At 39.1% G+C, this 17,043-nt stretch overlaps 1 pseudogene; it reads right to left on the bottom strand.

Moving 5' to 3' along the window:
* Window positions 1–924: 924 nt before the first annotated feature.
* LOC125351044 lies at window positions 925–1,663 on the bottom strand (annotated as a pseudogene).
* Between the last annotated feature and the right edge of the window lie 15,380 nt (window positions 1,664–17,043).

The following is a 17,043-nucleotide window of genomic DNA, read 5'->3' as shown; positions in this document are numbered from 1 at the left end:
TGGTTGAATTTATGTACCTCATAGATCCTATTTCCTATCAGTAAGTTGTGAGCAAAAAGAACAGACATGTCTTTTCTGTGGAATATATATATATATATATTCATATACATATTCATTTACATGTATACATAAACATACACATATGTATACACATATATGCAAACATATATATATACACATATGAAAAGGAGTGAACGCCATATAGGCAAGTATAAAAGTCCAATAACCTATTAGCTATAAAAATTGATTTTTAAGTAGGTGACTCCCAACTTTCATATAGTCTGTGTAGTTCTGAGAAAAATTCAAGAAATCAGTGTAATAATTTTGTTTTTACATTTTAGAAACAAATTTTATTTAAAATCAGAACTACAACTCCAAAAAATCAAGTATTTCTAATACTCATACACAATAATGCATTGTGTTTATCATGTTATAATGTGCATTAGTCCCAAGTACAATCATTAAACCACCATCTTTCAACAATTTCAGTTGGGATCGAACAGCAAGGGGATAACATAGATGGATTTGCACTAGATGGGTTGTTTTACTTCAAGTACCATAAAACAAATGCAAAGATTTTCAGATGCATGAGTTGAATCTTTGGCACTCAGAATCAGGGTATTTTTATCACATAGCATTGTCATACATTAGAAAATTTTGCTTGTCAAAGGGATAGAACCACCATTCAAGTAATGCTGTAAACTAGGCAATAAAATGTTCTACACAATGTTGCCTCATCTAACTATTGTATACACTGGTTGAAACTTTGAAATAAAGGAACATTTACTCCTTTTATTTCTGATTTGCATCTGAAAACAAATAAAAATATAAGCCCTGTTCTGTACTGACAATTTTAAGAAACATCAACTTTACAAGGGAAAACTAAGAATATGTGCTATTTACAAATACTGAATATCAAAGCCTTCATGGGGCTTTGCCATGATAATTGACTGATTCAACTTTGTAATCACTGGTGGTAAAGAGAGAGGCAAAATCCTTGGCCAGGTATTTTTAAAAATCATGCACATCGCCAAGCAATAATGCGAGGCTCTTTTCATCAGGGGATGTGAAGGCCAACTTTGTTCCAATTCTACCAATTAATCACAAAAGGTGTGGTGCCCCATAAACCTGTGACATGGGAGCATCAGGATAAGCCAATCGAATGTCAGCATTTCAAATTTATACAGCAGCTAAGTTCCCTACATCTCATTAGAATATTCTTTGACACCTCCCACAATTTCATATCCCTTATGATTGACATTGCCTTGTGGTTTGTTATAATTCGCCTACATTCTACAATGGCATCTATGTTCTTCTTAGCAGGCAGTTGAAATAGCTGCTTCTGTTGATTTACCAGATGCCAGTCCTACATGAGCCACGGTTTTATTTCTTCTAGAACCTTCACCTTAACTTACATTTTATCCTTGAACTCCTCTTTGATTTCAATGGTTGCCTTCTGTTCGTGAGGGGTGAAGCCTGGTACTGTCACCATTGCTCTCTTTCCAGGAGCCTTTCTTGTTTTTAACTCCCATCCAGAAGCGGGGGAAGAGGGGTTCTCTGCAGAAGTCCCGGTCACATCTTCCTGGAAGAACCAGCTCAAGATTCTTTGGCTGAGGTGCCAGTGATCTTCTTCCCAGAGGCAACAACCCTCTTCTCTTTGCATAGTGCCTCTCACAGGTTTTTGAACATTTTCTTCTTTGGGACACTGCAGGAGGTTATAGCCCCTGCTTTCTTGAACTCATTCAACTATTTTTCTGTTACAACCAATACTCTTCGTTCTTTCCTTTCCAAGAACTCCTATGATTTTTTCCTCATGAAACTTACAGATCCTCTTGCTGTTCTGGGAGTAGGGCTGAATGTAGGGACAGCACAGATGATTCTTCACTCAGTGGAAGGATTCTGCAGTCACAATCAGATCTCCTGTGTTTTGTTTTTAGTTATCAAGGTGATGAACGAAGGGTTACATTTCCATACATAATGTAGTGAGTACATTTCTTGGCAAACTTGTTACATCCTCCCTCATATTTTTCCCCATTTCCTCCTCCCCAAGGCCCCCCCTCCCATTGTGCAGTTGGTTTACAGCATATTATCTTGTTTGTATTGCTGTTGCATTGGTTCACCTTTTACCCCTTGTCTCAACATTTTGATGTTCCCTTCCCCTCCTTAGTTCAGATCTCCTGATTTTTATTGTGTAGCAAATTCAAGCTGTTCTCAGGATGATCTGACCCAAAGATCCTTTTTGTTGTTGTTGTTTTTTGTTTGTTTTTGTCTAATCCTTTTGAGAATTAATCTGTCAGCACTACTCATCTATAGCCAAGGGGTTATCTGCTGTTATTGAGAACCATTACTGGGACCCTACTGGCCAACTTGAATGGAACCAGTTCTTTAGCTTAATGGGCCATCCAGTTCAATCTGGCACTGTGCAAACCTGACCAGTCTCAAAGCCTTTTATTTTACATTGTTTTATTTACTTCTTTTTATTGTAAAGGTGATTTACAGGGGGGGGTCACAGTTACATAACTCAGGTAGTGATTACATTTCTTTTTGAACAGTGTCTCCTCTTTCCTCATTTGTGAGAAAGGGGGCCTGAGAGGGGAAAAAAAAAAACACCTCCAAGATGCAATTCTTTTCTGTGGCAGCAAACTGGTAGCCACTGCCATTTCTCCAGCCCCAAAAGTCCAGTGTAATTCTTACAAAAACAAAACTACAAAAATATAGTCTTGTCAGTTTACCACAATCCGTTTAGAAGACTCTTTGAAGAGCTGAATTATCTTGAGCTAATTTTATGATAGATGAAACAGTCACAGCACATGAAGTAAATCATGTTTTCCCTGTGACAGAAATTCCTTTTAAGTTTTTATCTAGTGAAAAGAATCCTAGTAAACACAAAATACATCTATCAGTTCTGTCTTGTGAAAATCAAATCTAAGGTAGTTGGAAAAATCATTTTAAACATCAGAGATATAAAAGATCAGATTGTAAGATGATATCTACATGGTTTGGCACTGAAAGACTATTAAGTTATTAATATTACTTCTGTGAACATCTAGAAGGATTTAGCATTTTCTGCTTCAATTTGTGACAGGAAGTATCTTGGGCCTGATGCAAAGCAAGTGAGAACCGATGTATTGGGTTTAGTGATTGAGAGGTGTTTTGATTTGGTGAATGTCAATGTTTATACATATATATATATATATATATATATATATATGATTATTTCTCCCTGTGGAAAATTCTGAAGCATATTAATAGATTTTTAAAAAACTTAATGAAATAATTTCTTGTTGTTATCTGAGTATATTTAGGTATTTCTTCCCTATAAAGCTTCAATTTCTGGTGTCATGATTTCCCTGGTGTCTCATTTACTCACTAAACCACAGATATCACAAATAATCTGTTGCTATTTTCATAAATACCAAGAATCCATAGAGATAAATTTAGACTCAATTCATTGAAGTGATAGGTGCAACCTCTCCATCTACCAAAGTGTGATCATTTCTCTTACATATTCTCAGAGCTTAATGAAAATGGAGTGCATGTGTGGATTTTTTCTTAGGGCACTGTATATTATTTGCTAGGTTGCACAGATTCTCAGTGTCATCTTGAACCCACATCTCCAATTGTTCCTCAAAAAGACAGAAAACCAAAACCAACAGTTGATTGGTCTGAAGAAGAGTTGGAGTTTTTTTTTTACTACCTAATGATCAAGTTGTGCTATATTCATATAGCAATCAAACTAGGATGGTACTTGTGAAATAATCAAGTCATAAAGACACAGAATGTAGAGCCTTGAAGTTAAATCTTTATCTGCTAAACATAATATATTTTATATGTCTATACATCTGTGTATAATTTTCCTCTTTGATTATGGGTTGGTACTTAAATCTGTTTCATAGTTTTGAAGGGGAAAATGTATTTTTTTGAACAGACTGTTGGGTTTGGAAGGAAGATTATAGAGTTAAAGCAGCATTTTATCACATCACAGCAATAGTATATACTGTTAACATGACTTACCTCTGTTGTTGCCAACACTAATTCCCTTGCTGATAGTGTTAAGTTTCTCAGTAGTTAATTTTTAATCCCTCTCCAGTAATCTGATCAACCACTGTGCATTTCCCATGATTAAGGAATGCAGAATTATGATCACATATTTGAGGATTAAATACATATTACATAAACGGATTTGGAGTTTTTCTGCAAGTGAAATGAGTTTCTTCTCACATATTAATAATTTAGTCAATCATTTATTAAATTGAGTATAGATTCCTAGATATTTATTTGACAACTTGGAATGTAATTAAATTCTTTCTTCTGCCTCTTTCTCTTCTTTGTCCTTTATTTTTGCTGATGTTTCTTAGGCATTGTTGTGTCTTGATTCTGGCTGGCCTAGTTTTGACATTGTGTAAACAATGGTAAGCACCAAAATTTAATGATAGAATAATAATTAGGATCTGTTTTATGATTTATTGCTATGCCATTTACTTGTTCTAACTGCCAAAGCATAATGATAGATTCTTTTTCTAATAAAAAAATGTCTTCCATATAAGCTGATGAGTAAAAATATTTTATGGAATTCACAGGCATATGTTTAACCAACATATACATAATTATGGTTTAATCCTGAGTGAATGATGTAACATATTGCTAATGGGTATGCATCCAGGAAAGGCTGATAGTGGTAAATATTCAAAATACTGGAGATAGAAAACAAGTATAAATTATTCAAAATGACTGATGATCAGCTTCAGCATCACTGGGATATTTTAGTGAAATATTGACTTCTACTGGAAATATATCTGTAATTCTCAAGTGTAACTATGAGATACCTCAGAACTTGTTCCTTCACTTTTATCTACTAAATTACTTATTAATAGCTAGGTTGTGAATTACATATATTTTAGATACTAAAAATACACATGTGATATATAGGTGTATTTCTCCTTTTAAAAATTCACCACTGAATTTATTACCTGAAATTTCTTGAATTGCAATATTTTCCCACATATATGAATCAATTAATTTAGCAGCTGGTGAAAGGATGGATGTCATAAGTCTAAAACTATTTTGGCCAGAATAACACATAAAATCAATGTAGCATGCTCGCCTGAGTGAACCAAACACACACCATACTAGAGGCTCCAGATGAACAAATGCAAAAAAGTATAATATTTATAATGATGATTGAAGTACAGTAGTTAGAAAGATGCATAGTAATATGCATAATATGTATATTCATAAGTGAAGTGATACTTAAGTTGCAGTTTGAAACAAAATAAACTGTTACACACACATAACCACAAAAACATGTAGAAATTATATCTCACATTAATAGAACAAATGTGCCAAGTTTAGGAGTGAATAGGATATTAAAATAACATTGAGAATATTTTTTCTCAAATTTTTATGATCAAACTGATGTACAGAGAGGTTACAGTTTCAAACGTTAGGCATTGGATACATTTCTTGTACTATTTGTTACATCATCCCTCATTCCCCCTTCCCTCCTCCCCCTTTCCCTTTCCCCCCATGAGTTGTTGAGTTCATTTACACCAAACAGTTTGCAAGTATTGCTTTTGTAATTGTTTGTATTTTTGTTACCCTGTGTCTCTCGATTTTGGCATTCCCTTTCAATTTCCTACTTCTAATACCATTATAGACTGTTTCCAATATACTCAGATAAGATTACATAGATAGTGTAGATACAACCACAGGAAAGTGATTCAAGAACATCATCAAGAGTAGAAGCTACAGATACAACTGTGATATAACAATCTTTTCCATAACATGGAGTTCATTTCATTTAGCATCATCTTATGTGATCATAATTGTATAGCTATTGGTCTCTTGTGATCCTCTGCTGTGACTTACTTAAACCTGTGCTAATTATTCCCAATAAGGGAGACCATAGAGTCCATGTTTCTTTGGGTCTGGCTCACTTCACTTAGTATAATTTTTTCCAAGTCCTTCCATTTCCTTACAAGTGGGGCAATGTCATTCTTTCTGATAGAGGCATAAAATTCCATTGTGGATATGTACCACATTTTCCTGATCCATTCATTTACTGAGGGGCATCTGGTTGGTTCCAGATTCTAGCTATGACAAATTGCGCTGCAATGAACATTGTTGTGCTGGTGGCTTTACTGTGATTTTGTTTGTGGTCTTTTGGATAGATACCCAAAAGTGGGGTCGCTGGTTCATAGGGGAGTTCTATATTTAGCCTTCTGAGGAATCTCCATACTGCTTGCCAGAGTGGCTGAACAAGTTTACATTCCCACCAACAATGAAGTAGGGTTCCCTTTTGGCCACATCCCCTCCAACAATTATTATTGTCAGTTTTCTTGATATATGACATTCTTACTGTGGTGAGATGGAATCTCAATGTTGTTTTGATTTGCATTTTTTTATGGCCGGTGATGTAGAGCACTTTTTCATATGTCTCTTGGCCATTCTCATTTCCTCATCAGAGAAGTCTCTTTGTAAGTCCTTAGCCCACTTGATGAGGGGGCTATTGGTTGTTTGCGGTTTTCTTTTGGAGGAAGGTAATTTTTGTAGTTCTGCATATATTTTAGATATGAAGCCTTAGTCCATTGAATGGCCAGTAAAGTTCTTCTCCCACTCTGTGGGCTTTTTGTTTATCTTGCGAGCTATGTCCTTTGCCATGCAGAAGCTCTGCAGTTTGATGCAGTGTCATTTGTCCAACCTTTCTTTGATTTTTAGCATTTCTGGGTCATTGTTAAGGAAGTTTGTTCCTGAGCCAATGAGCCCAAGTGTTTCTCCTACTCCTTCCTTTAGTGTTTTCAGGGTGTCTGTTTTGATTTCGAGGTCTTTAACCCATTTGGAATTGATTTTGGTGAAGGGTGATATATAGGATCTAGTTTTAGTTAGTTGCATGTGTTGAGCCTGTTTTGCCAGCACCATTTGTTAAAACTATTGTTTTAGCTCCTTTATCAAAGATTAAGTAAGCATAGTTCTGTGGGTTCATTTCTGGGTCTTCAATTCTGTTCCATTGGTCTTCAGGCCTGTTCCAGTGCCAATACCAAGCTGTTTTTTTATTACTATAGCTTTATAATACAGCTTGAAGTTGGGTATTGTAATTCCTCCAGCACTGTTCTTTCTGCTTAGGATTGTTTTTGCTATTATGAGTCTTTTAATGTTCCATATGAATTTCTGGATTGCTTCCTCTATTTCAATAAAAAATGGTGTTGGGATATTAATGGGTATTGCATTGAATTTGTAGATAGCCTTTGGCAATATTGCCATTTGGATTATATTAATCCTCCCAATCCAGGAGCATGGGAGGTTTTTCCATTTCCTTAGTTCTGACTTAATTTCATTTTTCAAGCTTTTAAAGTTCACCTGAAAGAGGTCTTTCACTTCTTTGGGTAAGGTTATTCCTAGGTATTTTATGTTTTTGGGGGCTATTGCAAAAGGAGTTGCTTTCCTGATTTCAGCCTCGGTCTTCGGGTCATTAGCATAGAGAAAGACCATTGATTTGGTTTTGTTTTGTTTTGCTTTGTTTTGTTTTGTTTATTAATTGAACACAAATTTTTTTACAAGGTGTTGTGCAAAAAGGGTACAGTTACATAGTAGGGCAGTGTGTACATTTCTTGTGATATCTTACGTCCTGTTTTTCTATCCCTTCTCTAGTTCAGGTAGACATATATACAATATACAATGTATCAAGAACATATATAGTATTCACAGACTTGGTCTCTATTGTCTCTCCGTCTCCCTTTGTTAACAGTCATATATCAGGAAGATCATGCCCCTTTGTTTTCCGTGTTCTAGGCTTGTCTCGCTCAACATTGTTTGTTCTAGTTCTGACCATTTCCCTGCGAATAACAATATTTCACCATTCCTAATCGCTATGTAGTATTCCATTGTGTATAAGTACCATATTTTTTGGATCCATTCGTCTGTGGAGGGGCATCTGGGTTATTTCCATATTTTGGCTATTGTGAATTGTGCCGCGATAAACATGGAAGTACAAATGTCTTTTTGATATCTTGGGTTTTGCTGTTTAGGATAGATGCCTAGGAGTGGTATGGCTGGGTCATAGGGTAGGTCTATATTGAGCTTTTTGAGAAACCTCCATACTGTTCTCCAAAGTGGTTGTACTAATTTGTACTCCCACCAACAATGGAGAAGGGTTCCTCTTTCCCTGCACCCCTCCAGCATTTGTTGTTTCCTGAGTTCAGAGTATAGGCCATTCTAACTGGGGTGAGGTGGTATCTCAGGGTTGTTTTTATTTGCATTTCCTTTACTACCAGGGATGTTGAACATTTCCTCATATGTTTCTTTGCCATTTTTATTTCTTGTCTTGTGAAGTCTCTCTTTAGCTCCTTTGCCCATTTCCTAATTGGTTTATTGGGCTTGGAGGGGCTTAGTTTTTTTAGTTCTCTGTAGATGACAGATATTAGGCCTTTGTCTGTTGCTGTGCTGGTAAAGACCCTTTCCCATATCGTTGGCTGTCTTTCTGTTTTGGTGGCTATATCCTTAGCTGTGCAGCAACTTTTTATTTTGTAGTAGTCCCATTTGTGGAGTCTTTCCCCTATTTGTTGTGCCCCTGGGACTCTATTCAGGCAGTTCCTTCCTGTGCCTATAAGTTCTAGCGTCTTTCCTACTCTGTCCTTCAGTAGTTTCAAGGATTCAGGTCTGATATTGAGGTCCTTGATCCTTTTTGAGTTGATCTTGGTGCATGGTGATAGGCTTGGATCTACTTTGAGTTTTCTGCATATGGCTTCCCAGTTTTCCCAGCACAAGTAGTTGAAGAGGCTATGTTTATTCCATTGTATGTCTCTAGCTCTTTTGGCTGTAAGAGTGCGGTTTTATTTATGGGTCTGCAGTTCTAATCCATTGGTCTTCCGGTCTGTTTTTATACCAATACCATGCTGTTTTTGTTATGATTGCCTTGTAGTAGAGCTTGAAGTCTGGTATTGTGATACCTCCTGCACTGCTTTTTTTTTGCCTAGAATTGCTTTGGCTTTTCTAGGTTTTTTGCTGTTCCATATGAATTTATGGATTGGCTTCTCTATTTCAGTGAAGAATGTGGCTGGGATTTTGATAGGTATTGCATTGAATTTGTATAACAATTTGGGCAATATGGCCATTTTCACTATATTGATTCTGCCTACCCATGAGCATGGGAGGTCTTTCAATATCCTTGTGTCTTCTTTGATTTCCCTTATTAGAATTTTGTAGTTTTCATTGAATAGGTCCGTCACGTCCTTGGTTAAGTTGATCCCTAGGTACTTTTTTCTTTTTTTGGCTACTGTAAATGGAATTGTTTCCATAATTTCCTTTTCTGTTTGTATATTGCTGGTGTACAGAAAAGCTGCTGACTTTTGTGGATTGATTTTGTATCCTGCTACTTTGCCAAATTGGTTTATTAGGTGTAGGAGTTTGGGGACTGAGTTTTTTGGGTCCTTCAGATATAAGATCATGTCGTCTGCAAATAGGGATAACTTGATTTCTTCCTTGCCGATGTGGATCCCTTTGATGCCTCCTCTTGCCTTATTGCTATGGCTAGGGATTCCAGCACTATGTTGAACAGAAGTGGGGAGAGTGGGCATCCTTGTCTTGTTCCTGAGTTTAGTGGGAATGATTTAAGTTTCTCTCCATTTAATATGATATAAGCAGTTGGTCTGTTGTATATGGCTTTTATTGTTTTGAGGAATGTTCCATCTAGTCCTGTTCTCTCCAAAGCTTTTAATAGGTATGGATGTTGTATTTTGTCAAAGGCTTTTTGGGCATCAACTGAGGTAACAATGTAATTCTTAATTTTAGATCTGTTTATGTGGTGAATTATGTTGATTGATTTACGGATGTTGAACCATCCTTGTGACTGTGGGATGAAGCCTACTTGGTCATGATGTATAATTTTCTTGATCAGTTTCTGGGTCCTGTTAGCTAATATCTTATTGAGGAGCTTTGCGTCTGTGTTCATTAGTGATATTAGTCTGTAGTTCTCTTTTTTTGTTGGGTCTCTGCCTGGTTTTTGAATGAGTATGATATTAGCTTTGTAGAATGAGTTTGGGTTTCTCCCTCTGTTTCTATTTCACGGAAGAGTTTGAGGAGTATAGATATTAGCTCCTCACTAAAGGTTTTGTAGAATTCGTTGGTGAATCCATCTGGGCCTGGGCTTTTCTTAGTAGGGAGGTTCTTGATTACCTCCTGTATCTCACTGTAAGTTATTGGTTTATTTAGTTGATTTATTTCTTCTTGGTTCAGTTTGGGCAGTTTGTACTTCTGTAAGAATTGATCCATTTCTGTAAAATTATTGTTTTTTGCTGAGTAGAGGTTTTGGAAATAGCTCCTTATGATTGTTTGAATATCGTGTGTACTTGTTGTAATTTTTCCAGTGGAGTCCCTGATTTTACGTATATGAGTCTCTTCTCTTCTTTTTTTTTTTTTTGTTTGTTTGTTTTGGCCAGTTCTGGGCCTTGGACTCAGGGCCTGAGCACTGTCCCTGGCTTCCTTTTGCTCAAGGCTAGCACTCTGCCACTTGAGCCACAGCGCCACTTCTGGCCGTTTTCTGTATATGTGGTGCTGGGGAATCGAACCCAGGGCCTCATGTATACGAGGCAAGCTCTCTTGCCACTAGGCCATATCCCCAGCCCCTTCTCTTCTTTTTTTTGTGAGTCTTGCAAGGGGTCTGTCAATTTTGTTTATTTTCTCAAAGAACCAGCTTTTAGTCTTATTTATTTGTTGAATGGTCTTTCTATTTTCAATCAGATTTATCTCTTCTTTAATCTTTGTGCTCTCTCCCCTCCTAGTCGTTTTAGATTTTGTCATTTCTTGTTTCTCCAGTTGTTTTAGTTTCATCGTGAGGTTATTCACCTGTTCTGCTTCCATTCTTTTAATGTGAGTGCTCAGGGCAATGATCTTGCCACTCAGTACTGCCTTAGCAGTTTCCCATAAGTTTTTTTGTGATGTGTTTTCATTGTCATTGTGGCTTATGAATTCGTTGATTTCCTCTTTAATTTGGTCTGTGGCCCAAGTTTTGGATAGCAGTGTGGGGTTCGCCTCCAAGAGTGTGTATAGCCTCTGTGGTATCATTTGTTGTTGATGGTTACCTTCAATTCACTGTGATCAGATATAATACATGGGATGATGTCAATACTTTTGTATTTGCTGAGGTTCTTTGTGTGGGCTATGACGTGGTCTATTTTGGAATATGATCCATGGGCTGCTGAAAAGAAGGTGTGTTGGGTCTCTGTAGGGTGGAAGGTTCTATATAGGTCTGTTAGATCCATTTGGGAAATAGTGTTATTTAGGTCCTCAGCTCCCTTACTAATCCTCTGGGTGTTGGATCTGTCTCTTGGGGAGAGAGGGGTATTAAAGTCACCCACTATGATTGTGTTTGGGTCTATCTTGTTCTTTAATTCTGTGAGAATTTGCTTGACATATGTAGGGCCTCTTTTGTTCGGTGAGTATACATTTATCACCGTGAATTCTTGATTCTGGATTTTTCCTTGTATTAATATGTAGTGTCCTTCTTTGTCTTTTTGAGTGGACTTTAATGAGAAGTCCAGCTTGTCTGAGATCAGATAGGCTACACCTGCCATTTTGGAGGGTGCATTTGCTTGGTAGATCTTGCTCCATCCTTTCATTCGGAGCCTGTTGTTGTCTCTTGCTGTAAGGTGGGTCTCTTATAGACAGCAGATGTCAACTTTTTGTTTGCGAATCCATTCTGCCAGTCTGCTCCTCTTTATCGGGGAGTTTAAACCATTAATATTTAAAGAGATCAAGGATAAGGGTGTTTTTTCTCCTTCCATTTTCTTGTTGGGCTGTTTTTTCCTCTTTTTTTTTCTTCTTTTCTTTAGTGAGCTGTTCTTTCTGTTGGACTTTGGCTATTGAAGTTTCTTTCTGATTCTGTCTGTGTGTCTTTTATGATCTCTGTTGGGTGAGGCTCCCCTCTTAGAATTCGCTGTAGGGCTGGTTTTTTATTCACATACTCCTTTAGCTCTTCTTTGGTGTGGAAAGATCTGGTTTTCCCTTCGAATGTGAACTCAAATTTCACTGGATATTTGATCCGAGGTTGCAAATTGTTAGCCTGAAGTACTTGGATGGTGTTCTTCCACTCACTTCGAGCTTGGTAAGTTTGTGTGGATAAGTCAGATGTTATTCGAATCCTCTTCCCGTTGTAGAAAGTTTCCTTCTTCGCTTTGGCTGAACTCAGAATTTGCTCTTTAATCTTGAGGTCTGTAGTCTTGAATATTATGTGCCTTGGCGTGGCTTTCCTGGGGTCTGGCCTGCCAGGTGTCCTATAGGCTTCAGTTACTTGGATGGGGTCCCCTGTGAGATTGGGAAAGTTTTCTGCAATGACTTTATTGAGAACATGTTTAAGCCCTCTGCTCTGGTATTTGGCTCCTTCTTCTATTCCAATTTTGAGCAGATTATATCTCTTGTCTTTGTCCATTAGTTCCTGGATTAGTCTGCCCTGAAGCTTCACCTTTTCTTGGAGTGTGGTCATTTTCTGGTTGTTGTCGGCTGCTTCATCGTCCAGGCGAGAGATTCGGGATTCCATATGGTCCACTCTTTGTGTTATGGTTTCAATTGCGTAGTTTATGGATGTCAGAGAGCTATTTATGGTTGTCATATCAGCTCTAATCATGGAAATATCTTCCTTTAAAGAGTTGTATTTTAAATCTATTTTTTCATGCATTTCAATTCTCAGGATGTGGAGATTTTCTTTAAAGAAGGCTTGCATTGTATCCATTTTTGCTTCCATTTCTTTCTTGGCTTCCTGGGTGTGCTTCAGGATTTCCACTCTAAACTCCTGGAATTGTTTCTGATTTCATTTCTGATGCTTTCCATCATTCCTGTTAACATGGCCTCATTTGCTTTTTTAGTCTCCATGTCCTCTTTAGTCGTGCTGCTTTTTGGAGCTGTGAGTTGGCTTGCCCTTTCATGAACTGTGTTATGTTTCTTTGTGATTTGCGCATCTGGAGATCTGTGGATGGCTTCTCAGGTTTGGTTTGTAGCTCTTCCCTCCCTCCTGTGTAGGCATGTCTATGGCAGCAGGTGCTGCCACTGTGGCCCCGCCCACCAGTGCAGGGTACGCCTACCAGAGCGGGCGCTGTCGCCGGGGGCCCCACCCTCCTGTGCACTGTGCATCCCCTACAACAGGCACTTTAGCGGGGTATGCCTCCCAGAGCGAGCCCCGGGTTGTTGGGTTGTGTTTGCACCCTCCCGCATGTCCGTTGGGGGGGGCGGTATGTGTGGGGCCCAGTGAGATCGACTGTCTGGGTGTGGGTTAGCACCCTCAGACCTCACCTCCGCTGCAAGGGAGGGTCGTGATCAGGCCCAGGTGACCCTGCTGTGCTGGTATTGCCCACCAGCGCCTGTGATTTTAGTTGTAAGTGTCCGCGAGGTCCAGGAGCCTTGGGTGGGGCTTGCACTGCTGGCCGTCCCCCCGGCCCCTGTTGGGAAGGGGGTGGGACTGGTTCTGCCAGTTCAGGAACCTTTGGGGCTTTGGGGCTGCTCCACCCTTCCCCTGCTAAACTGACTTCCCAGCGCCCGAAGGGAGCTTCCCGCTTGATTTGGGGGTTCTTTGTTCCCACAGGGTGGAGAGGGGGAGGGAGGAAGATCTAGCTTCTCTGTAGGTCTTGGGTCTCTGATAGCTGGTCTCCCGTTGGGTGAGGGGGTAATGGGGGACTCACTGATCCTACATTGTGTGTGTGTCCCACGCAGCCGTTGGTCCCTCAGGGGGTGGAGAAGTGTCGTGGTGGCTTCCCCGGTTCCCTCCTTCTGCCATGCTGGGTCCCCCTGTCCGAACCCGGTGTGGACCCGAACTTCTCATCACTGCTGTTGTGTGTCTTGGTCCACACCCTCCCATGCGGACCCACCCTGACTGTGGGGTCTCCCGCTATCTGGATTCTGCACTCCCGGCAGCCTGTCTGCTGATCGCCAGGTTCCCCTTTCCCAGCCTGGCCCTCTTTGGGCCAGGGTCAGCTGGTGGGGGAGGGTGCCCTGGAGATTCTCCGGCTCCATGTAGGTTTTCGGCTCTTCTTTTTTGCTCCTTGTTGTTTTCCTGCGTTTCTCCACTGCTTCTGGCTGCTGGTTTTGCTGGGTTCTTGATGGGGTGTTGGGTGTTGGAGTTCCCAGCTCGCTATTCAGTTGGAACGAGTCAGGGTGCCTCCCTACTCTGTTGGCGCCATCTTTCTCTCTCCAAGACCATTGATTTTTGAGGGTTTATTTTATATCCTGCAACTTTGCCAAAGTTTTGGATCAGTTCAAGTAGATTGGGGGTAGAGTCTATGGGGTTCGAGTCTATGGGGTTCTTTAGGTATAGGATCATGTCATCTGCGAAGAGAGAAAGTTTAACTTCATCTTTTCCTGTTTGGATCCACTTTATATTTTCTTCTTGCCTAATTGCTCTGGCTTTCTAGTACTATGTTGAAGAGCAGGAGAGAGAGTGGACATCCATGTCTGGTTCCTGATTTTAAAGGGAATGTCTATAGTTTTCCACCATTTGTAGTTATGCTTGCTGTTGGTTTGTCATAAACTGCCTTGATTATATTCAGGAATGTTCCCTGGAATCCCAGTTTTTCCAGGGCTTTTAGCATAAATGGGTGCTGGCTTTTATCGATTGCTTTTTCCGCATCCAGAGATAAAACCATGTGGTTCTTTACCTTGCCCTGGTTGATGTGGTGGATTACATTAATTGACTTACATATATTAAACCAACTTTGCATCCCTGGGATGAATCCAGTTTGATCGCGGTATATGATTTTTTTGATGACCTGTTGAAGTCGATTGGTCAGAATATTCTTGAGAATTTTTGCATCTATGTTCATCAGGGAAATCGGTCTATAGTCCTCTTTCCGTGATGAGTCCCTGCCTGGTTTTGGGATGAGGTTATACTGGCTTCATAGAATGTGTCTGGTAGTGAACGTTCTCTTTCAATTTCATTGAAGATTTTGAGAAATATTGGTGTGAATCTGTTTTGAAGGCCTTGTAGAATTCCGCAGTGAATCTGTCTGGACCTGGGCTTTTCTTGGATGGCAGATCATTTCTTGCCGTTTCTATTTCTATACTGGATATGGGTCTGTTTAAAATGTTTAAATCTTCATGGTTGAGTTTGGGGATATGAATTTTTTTCTAGCAAATCATCTATTTCTTCCAAGTTCTTTGAGGATTTTCTGTAAAGTTGGTTTGGTGGATCTATATCAATTCCGTTTTTCCTTACTGTGGAAGACTTTTATTTGACCTTCTGCTATGAATGAGAGTTTGGCTGGGTACAGAATTCTTGGTTGGTTGCTATTTTTATTTACGGTTTGGTATACCTCCTTCCAGGCTTTCCTTGCTTTCATGGTCTCTGCTGAGTAGACTGGGGTAATTCTGATTGCTTTGCCTTTATTTTTTTTAATTTTTTTTTCATATTAATTTTTTTTTTTTTTTGGCCAGTCCTGGGCCTTGGACTCAGGGCCTGAGCACTGTCCCTGGCTTCTTCCCGCTCAAGGCTAGCACTCTGCCACTTGAGCCACAGCGCCGCTTCTGGCTGTTTTCTGTATATGTGGTGCTGGGGAATCGAACCTAGGGCCTCGTGTATCCGAGGCAGGCACTCTTGCCACTAGGCTATATCCCCAGCCCCTGCTTTTCCTTTATATGTGATTGTTTTCTTCTCCCTAACAGCTTTAAGGATTCTTTCCTTGTACTCTTCTGATCCTGTTTTGATCACAATGTGTCAGTGGGATGTCCTATTCTGGTCTGGTCCGTTTGGGGTTCTAAAGGCTTCTTGTATCTATATAGGCCTATCCTTCTGGATATTTGGGAAGTTCTCAGCTAATATCCTGTTAAATAAGTTGCCTACCCTTTTAACTTCTTTCTCCAAGTTTTCCTTAATACCTATTATCCTTAAATTGGGCTTCCTGATCATGTCTTGAATCTTCTGTAGTGATCTGTTTTGTTGATTGGACTGGATTTGTATTGATTTTTTATCTTTCTCCATAGATTCTAGGGAATATTCAGCTCCTGAGATTTGACCCTCTGCTTCTGTTAGTCGGGACTGTACGTTAGCTACTTGATTTTGAATCTCTTTTCCTTCTGACTGGTCTTTCCTGATGATTTCCATGTCATCTCTTAGGTCTTGCATGGACTTCTTTACTTCATTAATTGGGTTTTGAGTGCTGTCTCTCAAATCTTTTACCTGGGTAGCTATCTTTTCATTTGACTCTTGAATTTCATTATCTTTCTATTTGTTTAGGCCATGAAATCATCTATTACTATACGGAAGGATTGCTGTATTGATTGAAACTTTTCATTTAACATGTTTATCAATAGACTTTGTAGAGCATTTTGGGGGTTCTCTTCTATGTCTTTGATTGACTGCTCTGTTTCCTGCTTGTTTTGAGTGGGGGATAAGACTTTGTTGTTTGCCATCTTTCTTGTGTTTCTTCTGCCCATTTGGATTGGGAATGTCAATCTACAATCACCTGTGAGCACCACTTAAGACACAAAGCAGACCTTACCAAGCACTGTTGTGTAAATCTTATAAGTTCACAATTATATACAGGTACCTTGTATACCTGTCTATAAAATTATATTTGGTGTTCCTAAAGAATACAATTTCAATGTAACAACCTATCCTGGGCCCTGTATTAAGTAGTTACTTATTTACTGTTAAAACCCTATGAGCAATTCTTGTTCTTATATTAATTTCTTCTAGGCCTGGCTTTCTCTATGAACCCCTTTGATTCACTCGCATTAAGCAGGGATACCCTCTATCCAATAACCAGGAGTCAATGGAACCTGGAGGTCCTGGAAGTAAGTCAGGAGGGAAAGTTAGAGGTAGTAAAGAGAATAGAGTAAAATGTATTGGGGGATTGGGGAGTGATGATTTTGGTTTAGTTTCAGTGACATGGAAATGTGGAGAAGAGTAGAATCAGTAGAAAGAACAAGGTTAAAATGATAGACAATGGAGAGTTAGCAGAAAAGAGTGGAGGTGTTATTCATAGGAAAGTAATTTTTAAAGAAAGAGAACGCAAAGAGAGAAATAAATAAAAAATACTGCAAGTCAGATGCACAAAACAGAGAAAA

The sequence above is a fragment of the Perognathus longimembris genome, chromosome 5 (genome assembly GCF_023159225.1).
Source record: "Perognathus longimembris pacificus isolate PPM17 chromosome 5, ASM2315922v1, whole genome shotgun sequence".
Lineage (NCBI taxonomy): Eukaryota > Metazoa > Chordata > Mammalia > Rodentia > Heteromyidae > Perognathus > Perognathus longimembris.
This window is presented reverse-complemented; position numbering and strand designations above follow the sequence as displayed.